The sequence below is a fragment of the Furipterus horrens genome, unplaced genomic scaffold, assembly GCF_987537825.1.
Source record: "Furipterus horrens unplaced genomic scaffold, mFurHor1.1.pri manual_scaffold_1, whole genome shotgun sequence".
NCBI lineage: Eukaryota > Metazoa > Chordata > Mammalia > Chiroptera > Furipteridae > Furipterus > Furipterus horrens.
Window position 1 is genome coordinate 13,719,865 of NW_028327171.1, and position 27,917 is coordinate 13,747,781.

A 27,917-nucleotide genomic window follows, 5' to 3' on the forward strand; every position below is an offset into this window, starting at 1 on the left:
CAGTCACTCACACCTGCTGAGTATCTGTAAGTGTCTGTACATCCATCTCAAGCTGTACTTCTTTTAAAAGTACAAGTCAGGTACATTTACTGCTATATAACTCAATCATTATATAAATTAGAGAAACTCATACCAAATCAAAGTGATTCTTTGGTATCCTAGTCTCTAACTAGGAATAAGTAACGGCTAAAAAGTACACCAAAATGTTTCACTGGAAATAATTAGTTTTTCTTTGGGTTAAGGAGAAAAATCCATTCTGAAATTGTTACTATCTCTTTAAAATCAGACAATTTTCTTCCCTGTCAAGAATTTTTAGAGACCACTTTGTATATATACACTTTACTTACCCAGACTGTTTTTGTATGTCACTTTCCAGATTGGTTTCGTGAAATATACAAGATCATAAATGTATACCTAATAATTGCAAACACTTATACAGGGCATCTCCTGGGCTAGGCACTAGTCTGACTACTTGATGTATACAAACTCGCTTATTCCTTGTAACAATCCTAAAAACAAGTGCTGTTATCCTCTCTGCTTATACCTGCAGAGACACAGACCTGAGCAATACGCTGGCCCGATGGTGGATGAACAATAGAAAGGAGCATAGAATTTTGCTAAGACAGACAGGAACCCATACTTCACTTATGGAGAAATGGCACAGACGTCATTGCACATCATTTCCCCTTATCCAGACATAGCGTCACAATTTCATTACATCAGCTGTTTGATATTCTTTACTAATAATTCTTTTCTTCTGCCATTGCCTTAACCCCCTGTACCCACATGTGGATATTATTTTGCAGAATTGGCACAGATATTCACAATCTGTCAAAAAGAACCCGTGGCACTTGACCAATGTTAAGCCTTATTATCTGGTGTGTATGTCATTGTGTGTAAAGGTAGGAATGGTGTCTTTTGGTTCAAAGGGTTCTTCCACGTAGCTGAGAATCTCGGAGCTGTGAGTGAGAATGTTGAACTGCTCAGACACGTGATACGTTGATTTGAGGATAAATCTGCTTTTGGAGTGGTTTTGTTCAAGGCCCTGAATATCGTAAGGCCAAAGACAAAATTAACTTTCACAGCAGGTGAGAGTTACACAACAGTGATCAAATTTAAAGTGTTGCATTTCCTTAGGAGTCCGAGATAAAAGGAATACATATAGGAAAGATGTAGTCAGTGAAAAGGTGGGAAAAAGAGCTTTTAAAATTTAATATTTTCCTTTGAGAAAAAAAATGTTTCACCGTTTTCTTATTTTATCCAATTCCAACAAATAAGTGACAGTTTTGAAGCCAGTGTGATAAGTGGAAGACGAACAGACACTCTAGTCAATTATGCTGTATGTCCTTACTCTGACTGTCTGAACATCGAGAATATGAGTTCAGTGAGTTATGCCTTAGGAGATAAATGTATGAAAGTGAAGTGAAGTGGCAGTCATACTGGAATTACAGAATTTCATCAGTTCAAGAGACTTTAGAAATGACTCAGTCCCAGCCACCCGTTTTAGAGATGTGAGAAATGAAGCACAGGAACGTGCAGATTTAGGCCTAGAAACCTGCTATGGTTCTTAGGCCGGTGCTCTTTCCACAGTACCAGGCTTCTGCACTGCGAGCTGGAAGCCTAACAATCATTGCAGTAAAGTGATCAAAATCAGTAGTTTCAGCGAAGCAATAGCCAATGACTCACAAAAATGTAGAGACACCCATGAGTCAAAGACAGAGGTGCTTAGTATAGGTGCAAGGTAAAGGGTCCACATGCTGCTCTACCATTCAAGCTACTCAATATTTTAGTCATCTTAGGTCTACTAAGGGATAACACAACTCCATCCCCAAGAGGGTCATGGCTGAAACTTAAGGAAGCCTGGAGCCCACTGATATGAATGCAAAATTGTGTGTGAGGGTGCACTTTTAGAAAAATTCTAGAAAAGCATAGATAATCTCCATTAGATTGGAGGTAGGAAAAATGGAGTTAAGAATTGTACCTCTAAAACGAAAAACCTCCTTTAAATTGAATGGTAGATCTTAGTCATGACATAAAATAGCTGATGAAAAACTGTTCAAAAGTTAAAACCTAGGGCCTTTTTTGGTATATTTATATATATATATTTGATTCACAGAAGACTGATTTGATGAGCTGTGAAGAAAGATGAAAGTTATTAATTTTCCATGCTTGCCATTGGAAAGTAGAGAATGGCAAAATTCATAGCACATTCTAACTCATTTAAGTACTTATGTTACTGCATTTGAAATGATATAAAATCGGAGAACTGTGTCCTGTTTGTCTTTCCTCTCACATTTAGATTCACAAGGGTAGGGTTCAGTCACTTCTGCCTCCTGACCAGCATCTAGAATAGTGTCTGGCCCAGGCAGACAGAATGAAGGGACTGTGGCTCTTGGGGATTTTGGTTTTTTAAAAGACCAAAAAGTTATACTTTTTACGCATGGTTAGTCAGGTAGAGTCAAGAGTAGAAGTCTGCGCTAGTGTTACTGTTCTGCCTTGAAACACTGTAGGGCTCAGCCAGTGCTCATGTTTCTGTTTCTTAATACGTGTGGTTAGGAAGCTCGGTCCTGTGGCCAGGGAGAGCAGACCCCACCGTGTGAGGGAACTTGGTTAGTATTGGCCTTTGTGGAGTGGTCCATGTGGCAAAAGTAATTACTAAATGTGCTTTGGGCCTCTGAAAGAAATCAGGGAGGCAGCCAAGTAATTGAAATGAGCCTGCACTGAGACCAAAGGCCTGTGGTCTGCCCCCTCTACCCCCTGTATTCCACATCCCACATCCACATCCATACCTAAAAGCAGGCTTTACACTAAGGACCTAGTGACCTTACTAGAGAAAACAAATCCCCTGCACCACAAGTCCTCATGGGCAAAATAGGGGTAACACCTTCTACCCTGCCAATTTCCTATTATTGTGGCTATCAAATTAGACAATAAGCAGGAAGTCGCCATGTCGACTTTTTAGCTTATATTACTGTTCACATAGATAAGCAATTAAATACTTTATACCTATCTATTTTAAAAGATCAGTCCTGTGATTATTAAAGGTTCAGCTGCCCTTGTCCATTTAGAGTACATATTATGTTAAAGGCATATAAGAGGCACTACTTCAGAGTAACAAATGGAAATTCTAAGGAGTAATTTAGGCTTGCAATAGCTACATAATTTCATACAAAAAGCATATTTCCACTTAACCTCACCTATTTGACACAAAATATAAACTAAGTTAAATATCCTTGGTCTCCTCAAATCACACGAGGTCCTGAATCTGCTGTGTGATGTTAGAGAAGCAACTTTACCTCTTTAGACCTCAGTTACTCATTTTTAAGGATTGGATCCTCACTTATGTCCTTGTCAGCTGTCAGTTTCAGCAATTCCAGGTTAAATTTTGTTCATAATCATCCCTATATTCCTGCTTAGCTGTAAAATGTGAAGGATTGATACCCACCAGGGGCTTTGAGAGAATAAAAGATAATCAGAGCTCCCTGGCATGATGGAAACAAATACATACAGAAGCTCATGGAACTTTTGCTCAGTTTTCATGTATATTAGTTGGAAGACATGATATCTAATATGTTGTGATTCTAACCTTCATAACATGGTAGTATTAGTTACTATTCAAAAGAAAAAGGAAAAGATACACTTTCAAGGTAGTCCCATTTGATCCACCCTGCCCCTAAGTGTGTTCTGCATGCATGCTCGTCTGGCAGCTCCAGTAGCTGAGCTACTCTCGCGCCAGGTCACAGATTATTTCCCCTCCCAACTAAGGAAACAGCGGAGAAGCTGAGTGCCAGGTCTTTAGTGCCCTCAGCTCCCCCAGGAATCCTTCCCGAGCAACGTCCCGTCCTGGGTGAGGTCCCACGGACAGCGCCCCTCCGTCTGGGGCTGGGCTGGGCACTTGGCAGCCACGTGCGCTCCACCCCCCCATCCCCCGCCCCAGACCGTGGCCCCGCAGCCCAGTGCCTCAGGGCTGGTGAAAGAAGAGGGCGGGTGCAGGGCCAGGGCAAATCGGTGTACCTGCCAGGCCGGAGCGTCCTCCTTTCTTCCCCACGCTTGTCTGCTGGGGGCCTCTGCTCCACGTCCATGCCTGTCCCCTGGCTGGAGGCGCCCGGCCGAAGTGGCGAGTCGCACTGCGCCCCGGCTGGCCGCGCACAGGAAGCCCGCGCCTGCGAACGTGCGACCCTTTTATAACCCGCTAGTGACTTGTGACTCATAACCGACCAGGCGCCTTTTCTGTAAACCCCCCCGCCCCCCTCCTGCCTGTTCTTGGAACCTACAGCTTGAAAAACTTTTTTCTTTTTAAAGGAAAAGTCGAAAAAGCCCAGTGCCCGGAGGATTGATGGTTTTCCCCTTTTTCTTTCTCGTGGGTCATTCTGTCTGTTTTTTTCTACCAACACGTGCGGTGTACTTTCCTGTCCCGCGCTGCAAGCTCGGACTCCAACCTTTGTTCTTAATAAAAAGGAAACGCATTCAAATGCGCCTTCAGTCCGGTGGAGGGGAAGTTGCGCTTTTTGCAACTGGGTGGCGGGGGTGTCTTTACACAATCCTTGCAGATGAGAAAGAAGAGGGAGCCTCCCCCACAGAATCAGCTGAGGCAAGCGTATCCCCAACAGTGGAAGAAAAGGCCAAGTGACTCCACCATGTGACCCGTCCCATCTTTATCTTCAAGAGTCAGCTTTTGGTTTGGGACATACATGTGGGGTTTGAGTACATCTGTGCCTCGCCTATTACCCACATTTATACTCGGGGGTGCTAGAATACAGCGCTCCAATCTTCGTTAAGTTTGGCCTCACCAACTGCCTTCCCGCCCCGTGGGACACATTCCCGGAGCATATATGACTTCATTCATTTTTAATTTGGGCTTCCTCATCTCCTTCTACACCCTCCCCCATTCTCTGAAAAAGAGGTGTGTGTGCATTTTCCTGGAGTAAGTCATTTGACAACATTGGATAAAAATGAATAAAATAGGTCTAAATCCATGGCATGTTTAGACTGCATGTCTAGTTCAATAACTCCTTTTTGAGCCTCAGTTCAATAAATGTTTAGACCTGAAGGAAAAAGGAAAAACTGTTGGTGGGGGAGGAGGGAGTAGGGGGTGGAGAGGAGGAGGGAAAGTAAAAAATGGACTTGGCCTCATCACCCCGTGACTCATGCTTTTCTGCAGATAAGATAGGGCCATTGCTGGATTCCAGCACGGGTCTCCTAAACTTGGATCTCTAGCCCACAGGCAAAAGCCGTTTTAGAATAGTTTGTATTAAGCTGATGTCAGAAAATTAGTTTCTAGAACCCCTAAATGCATGTTAGAACACATAGCCCTTGACTGACAGATGACCTGGGTTGGTTAAGGAACTTGGGAGCATTTAGAAACCCTCTATTCCTAAGGCTTGTGTTTTCTCTCTTCATTGTCATTCAATAAAGAATGGCCATAATGAAGACAGGTAACATTTCTAAAACAGCTGCCATGTGCCAGCCCTGTTCTAAAACTCTTTACATGTATTAACTCTTTCAGTCCTCACTATGATCACAGGAGGGAGTGACACTCAGGCACACAGAGCTTAAACACTTTGCTTCATGTCATAGTAGTGTGGGTGATATTCAGTTCCAGCTCAGCTCCAGACATTAGCTCCACAGTACGGTCTTACTGCCTGCCGAGAGATGCTGCACCCAGGAGCTGGAGAAGGGGCGGTGGGCTGCGGGGAAAGGGATCGTGACCCCCATGAGGGTGAGCCACACTTCTCCTGCCAAGCCTTTCTAAATTCCCATTTTCTCATATTAGGTCCTGCTTTGGGCCACCTAGTAATAGTGGATGGATAAATGGCTTTTTGGAGTCCAATCGACTTGCATTTTATGCTAGTTCCAGCTGTGGGACCTGGGGCTTAACCTCTCTGAGTCTCAGTTTCCTCATTTGTAGAATGAGAAGAATGTCTTCCCCTGGGAATTGCTACAGAGTGAATTATGGCTCTGCCCTCAATTTATATATTGAAGCCCTAACCTCTCGTGTGACTGTATTAGGATATAGGGCCTGTGAGGGGGTGAAATAGGTTAAATGAGGTCATAAGAGGGGGCCCTAATATGATAGGGCTATTGCGCTTATAAGAAGAGGCAGAGACCCCAGAGCTCCCCCTCTTTCCACAGTTGTGCCAACAGGAGGTCACATGAGTACATACTGGGATGGTGGCTGCCTCCAAGTAAGGAAGAGAGTTCTCACCAGATACTGAATTCTGTTTGACCTTCAGCTTGGATTTTCCAGCCACAGAGCTGAGAAAATAAATGTTTGGTGTTTAAGCCATCCAACTATGGTATTCTGTTATGGCACCCTAAGCACAACAGGACGGGGGGATAATGATTGAATAAGATGAAAGCTACAGAGTGCCCACCCCAAATTAAAGCTTGAGAAAGTAAGGGCCACTTATTGGTACAAATATTGTCCCATTGATTTTGTTATGAGTTAAACTGTATTTTTCCCAAATTTACATATTGAACTCCTAATCCCCAGTACCTTAGATTGTGGCCTTATGTGGGGATAGTGTCATTGCAGATGCAATTAGTTATGATGAAGTCTTAGGGTGGGATTATAATTCAGTAGAACTAGTGTCCTTATTTTTAAAAAAGTGCCCTGTGTAGAGGAAGAGACACACCTAGATGGAAGATGATGTGAAGAGACACAGACAGGAGGTGGTCATCTACAAGCCGAGAGCAGAAGACTGGCCCAGAGCCTTCCTTCCCAGCCTTCAGAGGGAATCAACCCTGCCAATTCCTTGATTTTGGACTTCAGCCTCCAGAACTGCAAGACAATAAATTTCTGTTCAGACCCCCGGTTTGTTATGGCATACCTGCCAAACGAATCCAGGTGTGTGCCCAGGGCTGACTTGACTGGTGTCCTTCTCCCTCCTCATGACTCCTCATGTCCCCCAGAGGCTGAGCAGGTCAGACCAAGGCCCTCCTAGGTAAGAGTGGTACTTGATATTCCTTATAATAGATAATGATGAATACATTGTGGCAGCTGGCACAACTACATACCAATGATGAAGTCTCGCTAAAAACACCAAAAGTTCATGACATTCTGCAGATACCACAATAATCACAGGGAATGGTTAGGAACCAGACTACAATTTCCTTCCTTAAAAAATTATTCATGGAAAAATAAAAATTAAAAACATCCCCCCGGGGCATGGTACTAAACTCATCTTGAAGCTCAGGCCTTTTGGAAGAATATGAGAGACATTTCTCAGAGTGGATAAGTACTTTTTAGATGGCGGTTGAGGAAAGAGACCAACATTTCAGGATGGACCAGCTTATTTAATGTAGCACACTCTTCACTCTGTTGGACAGTACAATGGAGATAATTCCTTCCTCTGTGAACTTGTGGATACTCTCTGTCCCTGGGGATGAAGTGGGCTGAGTCTGCTTCCTCTAGACCCACCAGTGGCACAACCACAGTTAATGCCTGAGGCTGAAAGCGTTGCCTCATAGATGTTCGAACTTAGTAAATAGTGTTTGTGTTTATTTTTCAGTCAAAAAGCACCAGAAATTGTTTCTTTTTCCTATCATAATTTAATTTTATTCCTTTCACTGTTTATAACATTTTGGAAGCTCAACTCTGAAGTCCATGTTTTTCTCACCCACTTTTCTGTAAATGGGTAACTGGTTTAGGGTGTATGTGACACGCTTAAATGTTGGGATGCCTTCCCCTTCAGAGGCTGAAGGAGGGGCTGTGTTTTAAAAATCTTTTTTCCATCAAAGAAATCAAGTTTACAAATTACAGCGAATTAACCTGGCAGCTGTGTCTTTCCCATTCAGCCTCTCCCAAAGCACAGGAGAATGAAGTCAAACCTCTGAACACCAGAGTTGTGTTTATTGTGACGAGTTATAGGCTCTGGTTGGCTGGGTCCTAATTCTAGTCACTTGTATGCAACCAGTAGTCTCATGAGAAGCTGCCTTCTGTAGATAACTTCTTTTATAACCTTAATGGTTAAACTTTTTGTTAATGAGGTTTTTTTTTGGAGAGGGGGTGGTTCTAGGCCCATTTCTTTTTCTTCTTTTTTTAAAAAAAAATGTTTTGGGAAGCCTTGTTGTCACAGTCTGTTGGAGAATTTCATGTAATAAAGGAGAATTAGGATATTAGGACTGACCTTAGATTCTGAAAATATTTTGGTTTATGAACGATGTTGACAGGGAACCGTTCTATCTACTATCATCACATACAAAGAAAATTCTTCTGCCTCCCCCCACCACCATGGCACTCACTTCATTCAGTATCTGACCCCAGTGGTGTTCTTATCTCTACTGGCCTGGCCTACTGTTCTCAGCTTCAGTTGGTGAATTGATGAGTCACTCATAGTAAATCACTCTCCGCTGTCTTCCTTTTACTCCTTGAAATGACCAGGGAGACTTCTATAGAAGTGTCCAATATATCAGTGAATAGAGCTTTCAGCATGCTGATTTCTACCTTATCTTTTGAACACAGCTTTTTGTTGGAGTTTCATATATTTATTCTTTCGCAAAGTCTTCCCTGATTTTTCCAGCCTTCACGGTCTGAACTTTTTGTCCCAACTCTGTTATTAACTTTTATATTTAATATTGCACTTATCACTTGGTTTCATTATTTACCTGCATTGCTGTTGTTTGTTTTGGCCTCGCTAACGCAAATGTAACATCTTCAAGAATTCAACACATATTTATTTTTTAAAAGACTTTTTCTTTAGTTTTGGAGAGCGGGGAAGGGACGGAGAAAGGGAGGGAAAGAAACATCAATGTGTGAGAGAAACATTGATCAGTTGCCTCTTGCACGCTCCCAACCGGAGACAGGGCCCGCAACCCAGGCATGTGCACTGATTGGGAATTGAACTGGTGACCTTTGTGGGAAGACGCCCAACCTACTGAGCCACACCAGTCAGGGCTCAATTCATGTTTTAGTTAGAGCATTACTGTTCCTCAAAATACTTAGCCTAAGACTTTGTGTTAAGCACAAATTATTAATAACGCCTCAATTTAACTTTCTAAGAGACCAGGGCCGACAGAAGGGTAGCAAGTATGTATATTCGAAGGTAACCTAAAGAGGGATGCAATGTTGAGTCAGCCAATTGAGGGTCTGTGGATGCTAATAAAGCATTTAGAATATAATTTGCCATTGCACTCAGAAGAAATTCCAATTTTCCAACTCGGTCTGTCATGTCCTGTGGCACCCGGGTCCCACTTCCCCCTTGGACCTCATCTGGTACATATTTCCCATTTTTACTCTATTTCAGCCACAATGGCCTTATTTTTATTTCTGGAACACATTGAGCCTGCCTGTGTCTTAAGAATTTGTGTTACTATTACCACTGTGCTGCTTCTGTTGATGTTCTCTAAACAGTAAGAGGGAGGTTACTGTGAAGATAAGCAAATAAAACTGTTAGGTGGACGCTTACTAACCCTGGTATTTTAGGGGAATAAACTGCACTGTTGCCAGTAAAATAGAAGTGATGTCAGTGATTAAGACAGGCAAGAAACCCACATGACTTCTCTCAAAGGGTAAACACTTTACAGTAGCTTTACAAATAATTTGGGTTCTTTGTGAGGAATGGTGACCCAAAGGAGGTCAAGGATGAGTAATGCGAGAGATCTGAGGAATACAGCTTGATAAAAACCAGAATCTTTATATGCCGACTAAGTCAAAGCCGAGCAAGCAAATATCCATTGTGCTGGAACCTGAGTTTCTAGGCCTCAGACCATTGCTGTTCCTGATGCTGGTCCCCCACCCTTAAGAATTAGCACATTTTACAATAAACAGCAGGAGTATATCTGAAGCCCCACAGAAAATCTTGGTGCTCAGAGACAGAAATTGTCCTTCCCTTAGGCTAAACTAGTTTTCACAAAGTGACCGTATTTTTAGAGTTTGGTGCCCAAAATGTTCAGTGTCTTGAGTACCCATCACCTAGCTATTGGCAGGATAATAGATCTAATGCTAGCATTACCTCAAAGCAAATTAAACTGTGTTAGTTGAGGTTTTCAAGGAAAACAGAACCAACAGAATATATGTATATAGGTATTACATGTGTAAGTAAATGTATATCTATGAGAGGAATTTATTGTTAGGAATTGGCTCATCTGATGGCAGAGGCTGGCAAGTCCAAAGTTTGTGGGGTAGACCAGCAGGCTGGAGAGCCAGGGAAGAGCTGATGATATTGCAGTTTGAGTCTGTAGGCAGTATGTTGGCTGAATTCCTATTTCCTCTGGGGGAGGTCATTAAGAACTTTTATTGATTAGATGAAGCCCAGCCACATTATGGAGAGTAATCTGTTTTACTTAAAGTCTACTGATTTAAAAGCTAATTTCATCTAAAAAATACCTTCCCAGAAATATCTAGAATAATCTTTGACCAAATATCTGGCTACTGTGGCCTAGCCAAGTTGACACATAAAATTAGTCATCACAAGTGGCTTGAATTTAGACCATAGAAATTTCTTCTTAGTTCCCAATTCAAACACAGGTTCCCAAGTTGGTCATGGGAAATCCCTGTGTGTTTGTGCTCACAGAAAGGATTACAGATTCTGGTAGGGAAGGTCTCATGATGTTCCCCAGACGACACACCAACAACCTACTGCTAATCTTTTGAAGGGAATGTCACAAAAAAGTCTAAATTGAGGCAAATCCTCAACAGAGTGGCAAACCAGAGAGGCACTGCTTTCTACATGTGGCTCATTTCCGGGATGTCACACTGTGCTGTAGTGACGGTCCCTTGTGAGGAGGTTTTAATGGTAAGATTTCTATCCCCATCAGGTCCCTCTGAGGAATCAGGGAGCACTTTACCCATGAGGTGCCCCACAGAGGTCCACCCCCATGGTTAGTATGTTGTTGTCATAGTTACATATTTTAAAGCAAAAGTTTATTCTTTTAAATGTAGTTATTTAACATTGTACTGTTCTCTCTCATTATGTATAACACATATGCACAGAAAAATGCTATGCTGATAATAAAAGAAACTTATGTATAATAGAAAAGAACAGGTTAACAATTATAAAATTACTTCAGATAGTCTGCTATCAAGGTCAAAAATAATTATTCTTTGTTGTATATTCTGCTCAGATAGAAAAACTTTCATTCAGTTTCACCTTCTTAATTCTTTTAGTTTTTGAGCACCTGTTGACTTTGTGCTTTGTTGCTGCTTATCATGCTCTTGGCTTAAGTTAAACAACAAGGACTCCTTATTCCAGGAAGCACTAAAATTCTTAATGCTTATAATTTATTGTTGGCTCTGGTTTTTTTTTTTTTTTTTTAAATCCTGCATCGTCACTTTTGTTAATGAAACAGCCCAGGCTACACTTATCGTTTGTTAGTAAGACCAATCTTCTCTAACAAGAATTTTTGATATTGCTTTCCTAAGAACAGATGCTAAATTCAGAGAAATAGCATTGCCAGGTGTCTTTGACACATAATTCATCCTTGATTCTTCCCAGATGGTTTCTAGGGAGTGCTAATGGTTTAATCCCTCACGTTACATAAAGAGGATGCTGTAAATATTGAAATATATTTCGTATGCTCCATATTTTTAAATTAGCTTAACAATATTACAAGTGCTAGTCTACAGTTTAGACACTAATATTGAAAGCCAGTGAATTTTAAGATACATAGAATGTATACATAAAAATATGTTTCAGTGATGTATATATATATATATTTTTAGGGTGTGTAGAAATATATTTTTACTCATATGCAAGAAATGACACAAAGATTCAACAGAGTTATGTGAAATTTCATTTTTAGATTAAAATATACTTGTCCATTAGTGACTTTTGTGGCTCATACTTTAGCGGTAAAATTGAAAATCTGAAAGATTTGTCAATGTGTTTACAGTCTGCAAAATATTTTTTAAATACATAATTATGCTTTATCATTCTCTGAGCCCTTGAAAATAATAATAACATGATTATGTGTTACCCTAAGAAGTAGTATGTATATATATTCTCTCTTCTCCATTCTGTATAGTTCTGTTACTGTAATCTGTCAACCCAAGCGTCTCAATGAGGTGGCTCCTACTTTCCTTTCATGCTGTTAGAAGGCCTCTACCACAAGCTACAGGCTAGTAATTGTGTATTTTGAAAGAGACATCCAAGAAATGCCACCTTAGAACCATAGAGGGAAGGGCTGCGCCAAGATTCGGAGTCTCAGACTTCACAGAAATATTTCAGTCCGTAAACAAATGCCTTCCTGATAGTAAGTAGACTCCTACCCCAAGATCCACAGAAGAAACAGATGACTTCTAGAAGTAGACTTCTAACCTATGACCATTGGAAAAATAACTATTAACATGAAATAAATTAAACTGTTAGAAAAATCTGCCTGACAACTTTTTAAGTTTTAGCCACTCTTCTCGGTAATCTAATTTTGACAGTCTTAAATCTTAAAATCTTTGGTGCTTTCTGGTTCTCCAAATAATCACTCTTGCTGAATTTACATGTTGTCTTTACCACTGTCCTTGGAAGTGATATTCACAAATTACCCTACTTGAGAACTGATATAAAAGAATTCAAAAAGTTCTATTCTCATTGGGTCAGTTTGTAGAAAACAGAAGATCCATATGATATATGTTGTTTTGTATATTTGGGTTTGAAACCATGCAAATGATGTATGAAAATACTTAAAACAAAAGTAATGCAATTAAAAAAAGCAATACCTAAAAATTGAGAGCAAATTAGAAAGTGAACTTAATTGTGTACTAAGTTAGTAGCAAACAAATAGAAATTATTACAGGGGACTTTAAACAAAATAATTAGACTACACATCCCCTATGAGATATGTATATCATATGGAGAAAAGGTGTGTATACATTAGTCTGTAAAGAACACTGGCCTCCTGGGATGAATAAATTGTGTGCAAACACTAATATAATCTCTCAAGGAGTTAATATCTTGCATATTCTTGTTTTTTCCCCTAAGACTTTATATTTTAGAACAGTCTTAGGGTCATAGCAAAATTGAGAGGAAGGTACAGAGATTTCGCAAATAACCCTGCCTCTTCACATGCATAGCCTCTGCTGTTATCCACATCACCCACCAGGGTGGTATATTTGTTGTGATTGATGAGCCAACATTGACATATAGTCATTCCAAATCCATAGTTAACCTTAGTTCACTCTTAGTGTTGTACATGCTATGAATTTGGACAAATACATGATATATTTCTGCCATTAGAGTATCATTCAGAGTATTTTCATTGCCATAAAAATCCTCTGTGCTCTTTCTATTCATCCCTGCCCCCACTCCAACTCCTGGCAACCATTCCCCCACAACCTCCTACTATCTGGCAACCATCAGAACTCTATCTGTATCCATGATTCTGTCTCTGTTCTTTGTATTTGCTTAGTTTGTTTTTTAGATTCAATTGATAGATTTATATTTGTTGCCATTTTATTGTTCATAGTGTTGAATGTCTTCTTTTTCCTAAATAAGTCCCTTTAACATTTCATATAGTAATGGTTTGGTGATGATGAACTCAGTTAGTTTTTCTTGTCTGGGAAGCTCTTTATCTGACCTTCAATTCTAAATTATATCTTTGCATGGTAGAGCAATCTTGTCTGTAGGTCCCTGCTTTTCATGACTTTGAATATTTCTTGCTAGTCCCTTATAGCCTTCAGTTTTATTTGAAAAATCAGCTGACAGTTTTATGGGAACTGCCCTGTAGGTAACTAACTGCTTTTCTCTTGCTGTTTTTAAGATTCTCTCTTTATCTTTAACCTTTGACATTTTAATTATAATGTGTCTTGGAGTGGGCTTCTTTGCATCCATCTTCCTGGACTTGCATATCTATTTCCTTCATCAAATTAAGGAAGTTTTCATTCATTATTCTTTCAAATAGATTTCCAGTTTATCACTCTTTCTCTTCTCCTTCTGGCACCCCTGTGATGCAAATGTTGGACCTCTTGAAGTTGTCCCAGAGGATGCTTATATTATCCTCATTTTTTTGGATTCTTTTTTCTTCTTGTTCTGATTGTTGTTGTAGTTATTGTTGTTGTTTTTTTGCTTGCTTATGTTCCATTTCATTGATTTGATTCTCGGCTTTATTCACTCTACTGTTGTTTCCCTGTGAATTTTCTTTCTTTCAATTAGTGTATCTTTTGTTTCTGACTAGATCTTTCTATGCTGTTGAGGTCCTCACTAAGTTCCTTGAGCCCAGTGTTTTGAACTCTGCATCTGATAGATTGCTTATCTCCATTTTGTTTAGTTGTTTTTCTGGAGTTTTGTTCTGTTCTTTCATTTGGGCCATGTTTCTTTACCTCCTCATTTAATTAGCCTCCCTGTGTTTGTTTCTATGTATTAGATAGAGCTGCTATGACTCCATGTCTTGGTAGCATGGCCTAATATAGAAGGTGTCCTGTAGGGGCCAGTGTCTCAGCCTCCCCTATCACCCAAGCTGGGTGCTTGAGGTGTGCCTTTCATGTGGGCTGAGTACAACCTCCTCTTGTAGTTGAGCCTTAGTTGTTGTTGGCAGATCAATAGAGGGATTTACCCAGGCCAGTCAGCTGGAAGGACTGGCTGTGACCACTAACCACAAACCTCCACCCTCACGGAGGATCAGCTGTGCAGGGGCAGGGTGGTGGTGCTCTGACATGGTCTATAGCTGTTCACTGGGTTCACAGGCCCTGGGGTTTCCTGGGTAGTGCAGGCCAAGGTCAGCCCCCACCTGTGTTTTGTTCAGGACCATCCTGCCTGCGCTATAGAGCAGTCTGAAATGGCTGCTACTTGTTCTGGGTTTGGAGATTTCCAGGTGAAGTCAAGCTGTGAATCTAGGTTGGCTGCTGCTAGTGCTGTGCATGAGGCTACTTAGCAAGAGGTATGGCCTTGGGGCTCCCTGAGGCCAGCTCTTGCTTGTTTGAAAGGATTTAGGAAGTTGTGAAGCATGAGCCAAGTTTAGCCATTTATACAGATAAGTTACTGTGAGCAGCTGTAAATTGGGTGGAATGGAGTCTCAGAGGATCTACAGGGCAGAGCAAACAGTGTTAGCCAGGTTGATGTAGTCCTAGATATGGCACCCACCTGCCACTTTTCTGTCTGGGAAAAAGCTGTCCCCCAGCTCTCACCTGGATGCCAGACATTTCAGATTATCCCTGCATGCCACTGGTGACTTTCAAGCTGCTACCCTAGTGCTGGAGCTCAGATGGAGTATATCTGAGTAAGTTTTTGTGTGGGTTCTTTAAGAAGAAGTGCTTTAGACTTCAGCAGTTTCTTTTACCAACTCAATCCCTGCTGGTTTTTGCAGCTAGAAGTTATGGGGACTTATCTTCCTGGCATTGGAACCCTGGACTGCGGGGCCTGTTATGGGGCTGGGACTCCTTGCTCCTGAACTAGCTCTCCTAAATTTTTATCCAGGACACCTGGATGTAAGTCCAGCCTGTTCCATGTCTCCACTCCTCTTACCAGTTTGGGTGGATGTGGTTTCTTTAATTCCATAATTTTCAGGATTCTATTCACTTCAATTTCTGCTGGTTCTGCCTGCTGGTTGTTCTATAATTTAGCCACAATTTTGACACGGTTGTGTGAGAAGGCCAGCCATGTTTAGTCTGATAATCTTGTCAGAGAACTTTCTGTAGCTGGAGGAAGAAGAGGTGCATTAGAAGGAAAAGTCAGAGACATTCAAAGTAGGAGGAGGCCTCAAGGGGAAGCTGCTGGTTTGAAGAGGCAGGGGGCAACACGAGGAGTTTAGGTGGCTTAGAGGGGAGGAGAGAGGCTCCTGGCTGACAGCCAACAAGGAAACAAGAACCTCAGCCCTGCAGCCCACATAACTGAATTCTGGCAACAGCCTGAATGAGCCTGGAAAGAGATCCTGCCTCAGAACCTTCAGGTAAGAGTTCAGCTTGCCAACAACTTGATCTCAGCCTGCGAAACCTGGCCCAGAGGAACCAGCTGAGCTCACCAGATTCCTGACCTACAGAACTGTGAGATAATAAATGTGTGTTGTTTCAGTCTGCTAAATTTGTGGTTATTTGTTATGGCAGCAATAGAAGACTAATACATGGAGGTATTAGAAATGGCATGATTTTGATGACTGACTGGTCTGTGATCCATATATGAGGGGGTAGGGGTAGGACTTACATGCCACGTTGTCCAATTCTGCTTCAAGTTCTTTTCTTGCTACCCTTTTTGGAGGAATTGATATTTTTAGACTCTGCCATTTTTTGAGTACTGTTGGTGAACTTATTTTATTTTTGAAATATGTGCTTTAATTCATGTGGTATTGGAAGCAAGAGAATAAGTAGTACAGCGTAATTCAGCTGTCTGAATCCTGAAATTTCTTGCTCATTGAGTCTTTAGAAATGGAATTAAGGGAGGATTCCATGAGCATAAAATAAAAAGAAGTTATTAAAAATAAGGGCCATTATGGAACTAGAGAGAATTATGCTTAGTGAAATAAAGCAGGCAACAAAAGAAAAATACCTTATGCTATCACCTATTCCAGGAGACTAATGAACAACACAAACAAGCAAAATTGAACCAGAGGTTTGTAAACAAGGAGCAGACTAACAATGACAATGGGGGAGAGGGGAGGGAGAGAAGGGGGTAAGAAGGGGAAGGGTCTAGTAAAAGAACATGTATAAATGACCCATGGACATGGACAACTGGGTGGGGACTGACTGTGGGAGAAGAGGTGGGCAGGGTGCGGGGAAGCAATAGGGAAAAAAGTGGGACAACTGTAATAGAAAAACAAACAAACAGAAATTTTTAATGGGGGAAACATAATGAAAGCAAAATAAATTATAAATGAGCCAGCAACCCCCCCCCCAATGAAAACCTCACATGAAAAAAAAATAAGGGCCATTAAAAAATTAAGTGTGTGTGTGTGTGTGTGATAGTTAATTTTCTATAACAACGTGACTGAGCTACGGGGTACCTAGATATTTGCTTAAACATAATTTCTGGGTGTGTCTGTGGAAGAGACTAGCATTTGAATCCTTAGATTGAGTAAAGCTGATTGCCCTCCCTGTTTGGGTGGGCATGGTGTAATCTGTTGAGGTCCTGAATAAAACAAAAGATTAGGTAAGGGGTAATTTGCTCTCTCTGCCTGACTGCAGGTTCTGGGACATTGACCTTCTTTTACCCTTGGACTGGGACATACACCACTGATTCTCTTGGTTCTCAGGACTTTATACTTAGACTGGAACTATAATACTGGCTTTCTTGGGTCTCTACTTTGCAGACCAAAGATTGTGGGACTTCTCAGCCTCCATAATATTGTGAACCCATGTCTTATGATATCTGTCTATCTATCTATCTATCTATCTATCTATCATCTACCTACCTACCTATCTATCTATCTATATATTGGTTCTGTTTTTCTGGAAAACCCTGACTAATACAGTGTATATGTATATCTCTATGTACACACACATATAGCATGATATGCTTTAAGTTCTATTTATATATGAAATCCAGAAATATAGGTTATAAAACATTTTTAATCCTTTTGCTGGAAAGGAAAAGTATAAAAGCCAATATCACTTTGAGTTTCGAAGAGAATAGCAGTAGTACTTTCAAACATTCATCTTGATGACAGAAATGAAATTTGGAATACAAGAATGAATTTCTTTTTGATTAATATTGCCTTATAGTATAGTCTGATATCAGATAGTGTGATACCTCCACTCTTATTTCTCAGGATAGCTTTGGTAATTCAGGGTCTTTTGTGGTTCCATGTAAAGTTTAGGATTATTTATTTGGCAATAGCTGTGTGAAAAATGACATTGATATTTTGATAGGGATTGCATTGAATCTATAGATTTCCTTGGATAGTATGGCCATTTAAACAATGTTAATTCTTCCTCTACATGAACATGATATATGCTTCCATTTATTTATATCTTTTTCAGTTTATTTCTTCAATGTCTTATAATTTTCAGAGTATAGGCCTTTTACTTCCTTTTAAAAATGTATTCCTAGGTTTTTTGATGCAATTGTAAATTGAATTGTTCTTAATTTATATTTCTGATAGTTTATTATATTGTTGTATAAAAATGCAACCAGTTTATGAATATTAATTTTGTATTCTGCTACTTTACTAAATTCCTTTATCAGTTATAGTAGTTTTTGGTGAAATCTTTAGGGTTCCCTCTATATGGTATGATGTGATCTGCAAATAATGACAGTTTTACTTCATCCTCTCCAATTTGGATGTCTTTTTCTTGTCTGATTGCTGTGGCTATAACTTTAATACTATGTCGAATAAAATCGCATGATAGTGGCATAAAAACACACATAGGTCAATGGAATGGAATAGAGAGGCCAGAAATAAACCCATGCTTATATAGTCAACTAATCTATGACAAAGGAGGCAAAAATATACAATGGGGTAAAGATAATTTATTCCATAAGTGGTGCTGAGAAAACTGGACAGATACATGCAAAAAGATGAAACTAGACTACCTTCTTACACCATATACATGAATAAACTCAAAATGGATAAAAGATTTAAATGTAATATCCCAAGCCATAAAACCTCTAGAAGAAAACATAGGCACTAAATTCTGACTTTGCTCTTAGTAATATTTTTGTTGATATATTTCCATAGACAAGAGTAACAAAAGCAAAATAAACAAACAGGACTACATTAAACTGGAAAGTTTTTACACAGGAAAGGAAAATATTAACACAATTGGAAGACTACCAACCTACTAGGAGAAGATATTTGCCAATGATACATCAAATAAAGTGTTAAGATCTAAAATTTATAAAGAACTCATAGAACTTAACGACAACAAAACAATCCAATGAAAAAATGGACAGAGGACCTGAATTAACATATCTCCAAAGAGAACATACAAATGGCCAATAGACATATGAAAAGATGTTTAAGATCACTTATCATCAGAGAAATGCAAATTAAAACCACAATGAAATATTACCTCTCGCCTGTGAGAGTGGCTATCATCAATAAATCAATAAACAATAAGTGTTGGTGAGGATATAGAGAAAATGGAACGCTTGTGTATTGTTGGTGGGGATGCAGATTGATGCAGCCACTATGGAAAATAGTATGAAGGTTTCTCAGGAAATTAAAAATAGAACTACCTTATGAAGCAGCAGTTCTGCTCTTAGGTATTTATACAAAGAAATCCAAAACACTAATTCAAAAAAAATATATGCATCCCTATGTTCTTTGCAGTGTTTTTAAAAATAACCAAGCTATGGAAGCAACACAAGTGTTCATCAATAGAAGGCTGGATAAAGAAGATATGGGATATATATGCAATGGAATATTACTCGACAATAAAAAGGAAGGAAGTCTTACCGTTTGTGACAACATGGATGGAGTGGTGGGTATTATATTATACTAAGTGAACTAAGTCATACAAAGACAAATACCATATAATTTCACTTATGTGTGAAATCTAAAAAGCACAATAAATGAACAAACAAAACAGAAACAGACTCATAGATACAAAGAGCAAGCTGATGGTTGCCAAATGGAAGGAGGGATGGATAGCTGGATGAAAAGGTGAAGGGGTGAAAAGGTGAAGGGAGTAAAAGTACAATTGATAGTTACAGAATAGTCACGGGGTTGTAAAGCAAAGCATAGGGAATATAGTCAATGACATTGTAATAACTATGTATGGTGCCAGGTGGGGTACTAGACTTATTGGGGGATCACTTCTTAAGTTATATAAATGCCTAATGACAATGCTGTACACCTGAAACTAATATAAAACAATATGAAATGTCAACTATAATTGAAGAAAAAATTTCACATCATAAGTAAAAAATTGTAACTATGTGAAAAGTTGGATTTTACCCAAACTTATTGTGGTAATCATTTCATAATATATACACATATCAAATCATGTTGCCCATTTTAATGTAATACAATGTTATATGTCAACTATATATCAATAAAGAAAAACATTAAAACTTAAAAAAGAATGAATTTCTTCAAAAGACCTATAGATTTTATTGTTTTGGTCTTTCTGTTTTTTCATTCCATCAAAATTTTCTGGGTGTGTATCACATGTCAGATGTAGTACTTGATGTTGAGGAATCAGTCATGAACAAGGTAGACATTATCACTAACTTTTTGGAGCATTTGTGACAGCTGATAAGTGCATGTTTGGTTCAATTAAACTAGCAAGGATGGATTTATATTGATATGAACTTAGTTGAACCAGGGACTCTTTTGAACTTCTGGGCTGTACCAGTGTTACTGTGACAGGGTGTACTGGGGAATACCAGCCACTGAATAAATGCAATCTATTAGAGTGTATGAGTGTCTATGTGAGTATGCAGTAGGGGACTGAACCCAATCAGTACCCAGATGAAGGTTCCTTTAAGGAAACCTATAAGATAGATGATGATTAGGAACTCATGGGTAGAGAGGCCCCAAGGCGTGGAGAGCCTGCCAGGCAGAGACAGCAGCAGCCTGAAGACCTAGGAGGTACAGAGAGCACAGCAAGGTGGTGTGACTAGTAGATGCTTTAGATCAGTGGTTCTCAACCTTCCTAATGCCGTGACTCTTTAATGCAGTTCCTCATGTTGTGGTGACCCCCAACCATAACTAAAGCATAGTGATTAATCACAAAAACAATATGTAATTATATATGTGTTTTCCGATGGTCTTCGGTGACCCCTGTGAAAGGGTTGTTCAACCCCCAAAGGGGTCGTGAGAAAGTGAACCGGGACTGGGCTCACTGCTGCACAGAAGGTCAGCAGCTGTATGTATCACCATTTTCTCAGTCCTGATGAACTACCACACTAACTTGGGGCATTGGGAGGTCAGCCTGTTTTGTATTTTTTCAGCTCTGTTGAGATATAGTTGACATATGACAGTGTGTAAGTTTAAGATGTACATTGTAGTGATTTTGTGTGTGTATATATCTCAAAATGATCACCAGAATAAGGTTAGTCAACACATTCAGTACCTCACATAGTTATAATTTTTTTTTTGTGGTGAGAACTTTAAAAATCTACTCTCTTAATAACTTTCAAATATACAATACAGTATTGATAATATAGTCACCATGCTGTTCATTAAATTTCCAGAAATTCCTCATCCAATAACTAGAAGTTTGTACCATTATACCACTGTCACTCATTTCCCATACCACCCCTTTCTCTCACCTTTGGCAACCACCAGTTGGTTCTCTGTATTTGAGTTCATATTTTTTACATTCCACATATAATATTTGACTTTCTCTGACTTATTTTACTTGGCATAATGCCCTCAAAGTTCATTCATGCTGTTACAAGTAGCAGAATTTCCTTCGTTTTTATGGCTGATAATATTCAGATATTAAAAGATGTTTAATTTTACTAATCATCAGAGAAATGCAAATTAAAACCACAATGAAATATTACCTCTCACCTGTCAGCATAGCTATCATCAGTAAATCAACAAACAACAAGTGCTGGCAAGGATGTAGAGAAGAGGGAACCCTTGTGCATTGTTGGTGGGGATGCAGATTGATGTAGCCAGTATGGAAAACAGTATGAAGGTTTCTCAAAAAATTAAAAATGGAACTACCTTATGAAGCAGAAGTTGTGCTTCTAGGTATTTATCCAAAGAAATTTATCCAATGAGCCCTTTTTATGTACCTAATTAGCCCTGGTTTTTGACACACAATCTTCACTAAACAGTATTTTGTCTATACTCAATAGAATGGGAAAGTTCATGGAAAATGGCTGCTAAGACGAGTCTCTGGGTCAGTTGTTCATCATGTTGTGTGGCTGGTGAAGCCTCTTATCTTTGATGGACCCCAGAATGTGGTTGTGACTGTCTTATATTCCCTTATTCACCAACTTCTCCGTTTTGTAAACACTTATTGAATACCCTGTTTGATGCACTGGTCTGTGTTAGTTTTCTATCACCATCCAACAAATTGCCACAACTTTAGTAGCTTAAAACAACACAAATGTATTATTCTACAGTTCTGTAGGTCAGAAGTCTGAACCGTCTCACCGGGCTAAAATCAATGTGTTGGCAGGGCTGTGTTCCTTACCTGCGGCGCTAGGGGAGAATTTGCTTCATGGCTTTTCCCAGCTAGAGCAGCAGTTCTCAACCTGTGGGTCACCTAAGACCATCGGAAAACACATACATAATTACATATTGTTTTTGTGATTAATCACTATGCTTTAATTATGTTCAATTTGTAACAATGAAAATACATCCTGCATATCAGATATTTACATTATGATTCATAACAGTAGCAAAATTACAGTTATGAAGTAGCAACGAAAATAATTTTGTGGTTGGGGGTCACCACAACATGAGGAACTGTATTAAAGGGTCGTGGCATTAGGAAGGTTGAGAACCACTGCTCTAGAGGCTGCCCATGTTCCTTGGCTTGGGGGCCCCTCTCCAACTTCTAAGCCAACAATAAGAGTGCTTCCCTGATCACATCTCTTTCTCTGACTCCCTTCTTCTATTTTCCTTTTCCACTTTTAAGAACCCTTGTGATGGCATTGGGCCCACCAGATAATCCAGGGAAGATCTCTCTACTTTAAGGTCAGCTGAATAGCAACCTTAATTACCTTTGTCATGTAACATCACATATCCACACGTTCCAGGGATTAGAACATGGACATCTTTTGCGGGGGGTGGGGGGCATTATTCTGTCTACCATGTGATCCCATAGAATATGCTTGTCTTTTCTGATTCCTTTTTTCCCTCTAGGCACTCCTTTCTCTAGAAGAGCTGATTTCTTGCCTGTCACCCCCACACCCCTCATTTCATCCTTTCCTCACCTAATGCACTTCCATACCCACCAGCCTATCTGCTCCTTCATCTATTATCAACCACAGTTTTGAATTGTAGGCACATCTTATTATTTGTTTTTGAGCAAGCAAGCCATCTCATTGACTTCTTCCTAATGTTGAGTGTCACATGGCTAAAATGAGAGAGTTAATCATAGTGATCAATTATAATGAGCCCTCCTATGGTTTCCATCAGTGAAAAAGCACAGATACTGCTCTTCTGCTTGGTTTTACACAGTAATAGCTGCTGTTCTAAAATTTCAATGCTAATTTGTCCATTGCTTTATTTTTCAGTGATCTTTACCAAAGTTAAGAACAATGTTATAGATGGATTATGAAAGACTTATAGAACCAGAAAGTGTGAGAGGCAGTGCACATTACCATTTAAAATGTTTGCAAGGTGTGCAAAGTACTTAGAATCAAGATTATTTGTATTTGCACTTGGAGGGAAGGTTAATAAATTTTTTCTTTTAAAGAGAAAATGCCAGTCAAGCCATTAATCATGTGAAAGTAGTAAAGAAGCTTTTAGATTATACTTACATACCTGAAAAATTAGGTAAAAATTTCATGACAAGTCACAAAAACCTACTGAGTTCATGACTGAAGAAATTTTAAGTGGTATGGAAATATTTTATTATACAATTTAAATATTTTATTTAATTATATTAGAAATCTGGATTTACAATAAATGGGGAAAATGATCTAAAAGCACACTGATGATACCAACTTTCTGAAATGGCACCTGAAAAATTTGGTTATATTCTATTTTAATTACAAATAATTCTCATTTTCCTTTAGTTTTATTCAACAGGCGAAACAATGTCCATTTCCAAAAATTAAGGATTTTATTAGTTGTGGACAACAATTAAACCTACCTAGAAATGTTTAAAATTTCTTACTATAATAAACCAGTTTCAAATGTCTCTAAGATATAAAATAATATTTTGTAAAAAAGTGATAAAATAATATGTACTTTTGTGGTTTTAAAAATGCCATTAAAAAAAAAAAAACACGTCAGGATATCAGCAGAAACAGTGAACATACTATAGCAACTGCTAGATGAAACAAATAGACTTTTTTTTTTTTTCATTTACAAAAGATAGACTATGTTTATTTAGAGTCACAACCAGTTGACTTGCTCAGCCATTTCCACTTCACTCCATTCTGAGCCCTGTACCTGGCGCCAGATCGGAAGGAGCACTGTTTGGACCCAGGTTTATAAGCTTCTCATTGAGGGCGATCTGTGACTATGTGAGATTAGCCAGGTAGGTCACCATCAGCAGGTCATTGATGTTGCTGTTGAGTACGGTCCAGGCCATCGGGAGCTATCTTGGGCACTTGGTTAACCAGACACATCAAGAAGTGGCCCACAGTATTGTCAGCTGACACCCCTCTCCAGACAGTACATCCTGCAACACTGTGCTGAGGGCCAGCCCATGACTGCTACTTGCTGCAAGTCACTTGAGAGTCCAATCACCTGCTTGGGGCTAGAACAGGTCTTCACGGTCAGGTCAACTCCAATGTGTTAGGTGTCATAAAACTCATATTTCACTGTCAAAGGTGTGACTTATCTCAGTGGCCCTCCCAGGGACACCCATTCAACTGCTGACGTAGCCGTGATGCTCCCGAGACCATCCTGGAGACAAGTTGCAGGCTTCCCGGCTGTAGTATTGGATCAGTCCAGGGTGCTCTGTGACATTACGCCGGTAGTATACTAGCCCAGGATGAGTCCAGGTGGAGGGACTTTCTTGTGCAATTCATAAACATTCTTAGCAAATTCCATTTCAATAGCCACCTCGTCTTCCAACTCATTGTGCGACACTGAAAAGCAACTGGTGACTTTCACTGAGTGCTCGTCAATGGTTCCCAGCAGAGTCCCGATGACTGGGGCAGCACCCTTGTTGCATCGTCGCTCTTAGCCGTCCTGATGGACGTCAAAATGACCGGGTGCAGCCGGACCACACGGCTGCCAGGGAAGGGGCCTGGTAGGGCAGGACCTGCCAGCGATGGCGACTGTGACTGTGCGGGGGTCTGCGCTGGCCCGGCGCCGAGGTGGCAGCTCCCGCGGCTGCAGGGTCTGGGGATGAGGCTGGCACCGGAGTTGGAGCTGGAACCGGCGCTGGAGCTAAGGCTGGGGCCGGGGCCAGGGCTGGGGCTGAGGGTGGGGTCGCAGCCCGGGCTGGCGGGGCGGGAGGAACACTGGCCTGTACCGCCAATGTGACTCTCCAGTCCAGGAGCTAGACTTAGCTTTGCTTCTTTGATTACTCTCAGGCTGAATTATCTACGTCTGAGACCAAGGGCAATTCATGGCCAGAGAAACTGGAAGAATACAAAGTCTCTAATGGACTTTCAGTTCATTTTTCCAATAGAGAGCAATTCATAAAAGCGTTAAGTTATACCTTGAAAATTAAAATGAAGATCTCAACATGACCTCTCACACCCTTAATCACCTGCCCTTGTCCCTCCAATAAGTGGATTCTGTTTGGTGGTAAGTGTTTGAAGGTGTTGAAAGTTTGAAATCCTGAGGGTGCTAGAGAATAGTCGGAGCAATTGGTATTGTTAATTATGGTTTTTCTTCTAAGGATTAAAATTGAACTACAGGTGTAAGACGAGCTCTCTGAGGCATTCAGGTGAACTTGTTTTTGCTGGGCTGGTTTGCTTTAGGAGATGGAACTGCAGTGTAGTTACACGATAAGGTTCAGAAGCATGTGAGTGAATAAGTCACTAAAGCAATTCTTAGTGCTCCTGAAGTTCCAAGGCAGCCATCTGTGAAACAGTTCGCTCGGAACATTGGCAACAGGTTTGATTAGTAAAATATTTACTTCTCTGAGAGTTCTAATGTTTTTCTTTACGAGTGTAATATATTAGGAAAAGAAAGGCTTTTATTCAGAACCTTCTCTACCCAGTTTGAAACATGCTCAAACTTTCTGAGGCCTGGACTGAAAATGCTTACGATGGTCATCGATTGTATAATCTAGACTCATTTTATAGGCCCTAGAGGTATCAGAATCTGGGTGCAGAGAACAAATAAGCCATGATATGAACTATTGAAAATATATGAATGGAAAAGACAATCCGTTATTTCTTAAAATATTAATAAAATCTACTTAAAGAGCTGATATTTAAGAAGGAGCACAAGCAGTATGAAGAGGGGATTTTTTTTTTTTTTATGTGTTATGTTGCAGTAATGAGAGGAATCTAAATCACATTTCCTGTAATGTCCCAAGACTGAATGTTATATATTTGACTTTTAAAAAAGCACATGTTGAGAAAAGGAAACCAACATGTATTCTATGCTAAGGAATGGGAGGGTGGGACTTCAGAGAACAATGTGGGTGGGGAGTTTTTAGAATGAGTTTATCCATTTGCAACGTATTCAGAAAATTTTGATCAAGACAGACCTTTGATTTTAGTAACATATGGGATTTTACACTTTCTCTGAGCAATTTGTTTCCTTCTCAGTATCTTTTAATTGCTTGGGTTAAATTGTATCATGCCATAAACTTAAAGGTTTATGGCTTCAACTCTAAAATGATTCTTAAAAATAAAGCATAACAATAATTTTAGTAATAAATTTTTTTGGTAATATTTGAAAATTCTTATTCAATATAGTGCCCAACAGATGAGAAAAGACTTCCTAGGTAGATAAAATAGATTCTAGACATCACTCTTTCATTCATACTTGGTTGTGTTTGTAAATTAAAGCCCTTATATAGTAGACAATCGATAATTAGAGGTTGAATTTAAAATTAATTAATCAAAATGTATCCTATTTTTGAAATTAAAAATTCAAGTATAGAAAATTATGTTTATTTTAGTAGGGACTTAGAGGACAATATAGGATACAAAAGTTATAGTCAGTGAAACATGAATTTTTAAAATATTAATATAAAAATTAAAATAGCTTTTAATGGATCTTATTCTGGGAAACCTATCATTGCCTGTCAACTTAAAGAACTTAAAGCATAGGATTATATATTGGTTCTCTTCTATTAACATTTTATACTTACTTAGTATAAACCAGAGCTTTTTTAGATAAAAACCTAGGTTAGTATAGAACATTATAGTTTAATTGAGGTAATTGGACATTTGAATAATGTTTTTACATACCCCTTCCTTCCTAAAATTCCACTGAAAGGAAATAGTTTGTTCATAGTAATAAGCAATTATATTCTTAACTTAAATATTTACTTTGGGAAAGATGATTTGAATTTTACTCATAAATGAGTTTTGAACATGCTTGAGCTTACAACAATTGAGCATGAGTCAGCATGGATTTTTGTCAAAAAAATTCCGTCAAATGAATTGACATTTAAAAAACTGTAATAATCAGAGTCATAGATACACCTCCCACTACCCCAATTAAAAGAAAAAAGAACCTGTCTAGACACAGTTACTTATATAGTTAGTCTGATTTTAGAATTCCTGGAATATAGTAATAACACCTCTTATTTGCTGGGCAACTACTTTATACCAGACACTTTTCCAGGAACTTTTTATGGTTTCTCCAAAGTCATGGGCAATTATCCTCACATTGCAGATAAAGAAGATGCGATCTCCGGGGTTAAATGACTTGTCCCAGATCATGCTGTAAGTGGCAGAGGCAGAGTGGAATACAAATCTTTTTCTGAACTGCTGTTCTTTGCCTCAAACTTCAGTTGCCTGCCTTCTTCAAGGCTGAAGCCAGTCCTGGCTTTAGGATGACCAACTGTTATGATTTTCCAGGCAACAGAGATTCCTAGAATGCGGGACTTTCAATGCTGAACTTGAGAAAGTTTTGGGCAAACCCAGGCGAGTTGGTCACTTTATCTGTAGGTGTACTCCTACAGCTACTGGGTAGTCAGCAAGGTGATACAGCTCCATTTGAAGCCTATTAGAAGTCCTATTCCTGACAAATTATCAGCACTGGTGAGGCCATTTTTTTTTTTTTTTTTTAACTAATAAGATAAAATTCAGAGAGCTGTTTTTTAGAATAGCTCGATATCTGTGCTGGCTAGTTCTTGACACACAGGGAGTTTGAGCCTGCTATTTACCAATCAATCCTATTCTTTAGCATAACTTCAGAACTCTTAAGTAAAATATTTAAACATTTTTGTCACAGTCCAGGATTCTATAGGTTAAAGAGAATGAAAATTCATTAAAGATATATTTACATCCTTTGTCTCTAATGCATGCAGAATCATGGTGTTTCTGATTGAAATGCTTTTC

General features: G+C 39.4%; 1 pseudogene; it reads right to left on the minus strand.

Annotated features, from left to right (window-relative positions):
• Positions 1-3,804: 3,804 nt before the first annotated feature.
• On the minus strand, positions 3,805-27,296 carry LOC150020700 (eukaryotic translation initiation factor 3 subunit F pseudogene; annotated as a pseudogene).
• Positions 27,297-27,917: the final 621 nt, after the last annotated feature.